This window comes from Elephantulus edwardii, unplaced genomic scaffold (genome assembly GCF_000299155.1).
Source record: "Elephantulus edwardii isolate Elephantulus edwardi_28Jun2011 unplaced genomic scaffold, EleEdw1.0 scaffold00132, whole genome shotgun sequence".
Classification (NCBI taxonomy): domain Eukaryota; kingdom Metazoa; phylum Chordata; class Mammalia; order Macroscelidea; family Macroscelididae; genus Elephantulus; species Elephantulus edwardii.
The window spans coordinates 9,520,973-9,525,454 of record NW_006399882.1 but is presented as its reverse complement, the minus strand read 5'-3'; the positions used below and the strand labels follow the sequence as shown (position 1 = coordinate 9,525,454).

General features: G+C 43.0%; 2 pseudogenes; one reads left to right on the top strand and one right to left on the bottom strand.

Moving 5' to 3' along the window:
* Nucleotides 1-218: 218 nt before the first annotated feature.
* Nucleotides 219-917, bottom strand: LOC102860268 (annotated as a pseudogene).
* Nucleotides 916-4,482, top strand: part of LOC102847094 — a 7,634-nt pseudogene continuing 4,067 nt past the window's right edge.

Genomic DNA, 4,482 nt, shown 5'->3' with positions numbered 1-4,482 from the left:
AAGCCACTCCTCAGTAGAAAGAAAGGCCATCTGCCCTGGTAAAGGTTCACAGATTTGGAAATTCAGTCATCATGGTTGGAATCAACTTGATGGCATTGGGTTTTCAGTGGATTTAAATTCTCTTCTGAACTAGTTGCTACATTGTACTGGTACTCTTTTTTTTTTTTTTTTTCTTTAACACAGAGTACAAGTCATTTAATTTCCTTCTACTCATTTGCTCATGGCTTCTCTTCTCCCTTTGGATTGACAATTTTCTCCAGGTTGCTGTTAATGATGTGATAAAGCTCAGCATAAAAGGTCCTCAGGTCCAGCACCATGGCATTAAGCTCCCTATAGACCGCGCTCATGTACCAGGGCCCGGTAATCCATCACATGGGTCTCCTTGGAAACCTTGGCCACTGCATCTCGGTTCTGAAAAGTACTTGGAAATGGTAGTCTGGAAGGCTTCCCCTTTGGTCTTGACTGCATTCACTCTCTCCAGAACTTTCTCCTGAATTGCCACACCAAAGTCATTTCATTCTTCAATCTTGGGGATCAGATGCTGGATCCATGTGATCACTAGAATGCCTTTCTCTTTGAGTGTCCAGACTTCTGGCTTAACGATGGCAAGCAGGACTGTACCTTCTCATTCCCAGGGAGAAAGCCACACTTAGGGACTTCTTTCTTCTTCTGCTTATCTGTTTCCTTCTCATCATCCTTGGCTGGGGGCTCTGGGATTGGGATGTCTAGTGGAACCCAAAGGGAAGTCAGGTCAGTCACATTGAAGGAGTCCTCTTTCAAGAGTTGATTCAGGTATATGATCTTCTGTGGCAAGTATGTGCAGAGAAATTCCTCAGCCTCCTGGAAGAGATGTTGTCTGAGACATCCACCTGTTTGTGGGCCTCCCCACTCAGACGCACCCCACAAGGTTTGGCCATGCTCCTCCAGTTGCAGAATCTTCGATCTCTGTACTGGTACTCTTATTAATTAATAAGGCAGCTCTTTTCTGGTCGCCGCTGCTGGCATTTCTGGGGACACGTGGGATGGCACCAGGTCCTGCCAGTTAAAAAACCGCTGGGAAGGTGCTTTTCTGAAACAGATTTTTCACCCTCATTACAGAAGTTGCAAGCTGCAGAGTTAAGTAGAATCCGGCATGAGAAACTCCTCATGGGAAGTGACTACCCATGATATCCCAGATGGAAACGGCAGCCGATCCCACTCCCACTCCTCCAAGTTGCCCAGGATTTACATATAATAATCCTCCAAGCCCCTCCCCCCCCGGGGGACTCTAGGTATCCGTCTCCCCTTCAGAGCCTACTGTCCCACCTCTTCTCCTTGGGCCACGAGCCTTTTCCTCCTGGCCGGGGCAGGAACCATGCCAGGGGTTCATCCAAGCAGACTCTGGAAAGAAACTGGACTTGTGTTTTTTGTAAATGTTTACATTGTAAATTTACATTTTTTTTCTTTAATGACAGTGGCAGTTAAAGTAAAATAGGTGGTCCTTCAAAAAAATTAATAAGGCAGCATCAGGATGGATGATGAAGAGCTTGAGATTGTTAACAGCTTTTGTTTGCTTGGCTCCACGGTCAACATCCTTGGCACCAGCATCCAGGAAATTAAAAGTTGTATTGCAATGGGAAAGTCTGCTGTTAGGGACCACTTCAGTGTACTAAAGAACAATGGTGTCACTCTGGAGACTAAGGTGCACCTGATATAGGCCATGGTCTTTGCAATCACTTGCTATGCATCAGAGTGCTGAATAATGACTAGGGAGGAGAATTGATGCCTTTGAACTGTGGTGCTGGAGAAGAGTATTGAATGTACCATGGACTGCTAAGAAAACGAACAGATTTATCCCTGGAGAGGGTTAAACCAGGCTGCTCCTTGAAGGCAATGACTCTGAAGCTTCGTCTGACATACTTTGGACATGTTGCAAGGAGGGACTAGTCCTTGGAGAAAGGATGTCATGCTTGGAAGGGTGGAGGGCCAGCACAGGAAAGGAAGACCCTCTATGAGGTGGATTGATTCAATGACTGGAGTAATAGGTGTAGGTGTGTCAGAGACAGTGAGATTGGCACAGGATAGAGCAGGGTTTACATAGGGTCGCTATGAGTCACAGGCAACTCCATGACACATAACAACAACAAATAAAATCTTAGAGTTGAGTTATGAAAAGAATACTTTTACTGTATGTGTGTGTATATGTCAGAGAGGGATAGAATTGTGATTAAGTGCTATTAAGTCACTGATAACTTATAACAACACTAGGAACAGCAGATCAGAACCTGACCGGATCCTACATCATCCTCACGACCTCCACATCCTCCAGTTCGTGGTTACAGTCACTGTGTCAGCCCATCATGTTGAGGATCTTCTTTTCTATCTCTGGCCCTCCGCCTTTCCCAGTGTGATGTTTTTACCCAAGGACTGGCCTTTCCTGGAGACATACCTAAAGTATGTGAGGCAAACTTTCACCATCTTCGCCTCTCAACAGCACCCTGGTTGCACTTCCTCCATTCAGTACTCCTCTCCAACACCACAACTCAAAGGCATCGATTCTTCTTCAGTCTCTGTTCTCCAATTTACAAATGCATAGGAAGCAATTGGAAATGCTATGGCTTGAATCAGCTCCTCATGATGAAAAAGCAAGACTTAATGAAGAGAATGGCAAGGTTTCCGTGCATGTACTCTAGGCATGTTTATTAGAAGGAACCAATCTTTGGAGAAGGGCCTCCTGCTTGATAAAGTAGAAAGTCAGCTACAAACAAAAACAAAGACCTTCAATGAGATGGAATTACACAGTGACTGCCACAATTGGCTCAAATATAGCAGAGATTGTGAGAATGGTTTGGGACTGGGCAGTGTTTTGCTCTGTTGTATATGGATTTATGAGTCCTACCCAAGCTGATGAAACCTGTTAACAACCAAGAACGACATCTTTAAAAGCAGCTTGTTCATTTCCTTTGCTAAATTGATTATGTCTTTAAGTTAGCTTAGTAGCCAACAGAAAAGACCATAACTTGAATCAGCCACACCTTAGTCTTTAAGCTGACATCATTGCTCTTCAATATTTAGAAAAAGTCTCTGATAGTAGACTTTCCCATTGCAACACACCCTTTGATTTCTCAACTGCGGTTGCAAGGGTGCTAATAGTTGACAATTTCAATCTTTTCTCCATCTACAATAATTTTACTAATCTGCTTGGGGGTGAGAGGTTTTGTCTTCTTGATGTTTAGATGCAATCCATATTAAAACCTGTCGTCTTTGTTCTTTTGCAACAAGTATTCCAAGTCCACCTCACTTTCAGCAAGCAAGGCTGTGTCATCTGTATAATGTAGTTTGTTCATGAGTCTTCTTTCGATCCTGATGCCATATTCTTCTTCCTAGAGTCCAGTTTCTCAAATGATTTGCTCAGTATAGAGATTGAATAGGTATGGAGAAAGGATACAGCCCTGACACACTCCCTTCTTGATTTTAAACCATGCAATGTTTCTTTGCACTGTTCAGACAACATCTTCCTGAGCATAATGTTCTAAGATTTTCATTCTTCCCAATGTTAACCATAGTTTATTATGATTCACACAGTAAAATGTTCTTATATAGTCAATAAAACACAAATAGGCAATCTTCTGGTATTCTCTGCTTTTCAATCACTTGCTATGCATCTGCGAGCTAGACAACAAGTAAAGATATCAGAAGATGAATCAATGCCTTTAAGTTGTGGTGGTGGAGAAAAGTATTGAATAACTAGTTCCATGGACAGCCAAAAAGAGCAATCAGATATGCCTTAGAGAAAGTGTGGCCAAAGTGTTCATTGTAGACAAGAGGACAAGAGACCAGAACTTCATCTCACATACTTTGGGTATGTTGTTAGGAGAGGCTATTTTTGCAAAGGGGTCTCTGGTGGTTTGGTGGTCTAGTGGTAAGGAATTGTGATGTCAACCCAAAGGCACATGGTTTTAATCCGCCAGCTACATCTGACGAGAAAAATCGACAATTTCTGTCTCTGAAAACTCACTGTAAGGTCAGCTATGAGTCGGTCCCAACTGGACAGTACACAACAACAATAACAACATTCCCTAGAAAAGGCCATGAAGTTTGGAAAGGTGGAAGGTCCATGAAAGAAAGGAAGACCCTCAACAAAATGGAATGACACATTGATGGCAGCATGAGAATGTCAGAGATGATGAGGATGGCACAGGATAGGACAGGGTTCTCATCTGTTGTTTATGGGATCACTCAGGGTCACACTCAACTCAAGGGTACCTAACAACAACAGCCAATAGACTACAAAGTTCCATGAAGGCAGAAAGCATCTTTGTTTCTTAGGATGAATTAAAAAAAAAAAAGACTTCTAAAAGGATCAATAAGATAACTGTGAGGGACAAATATTGCATGGTGCCACTGTCGTAGAATGGGACTGTCCTTGGGGTTGGGGAGAGACTGAGTAAGATGGGTTCAATAATTTATGCTGCTCTGAAACAGAGAAGGGAGAAAACTGTT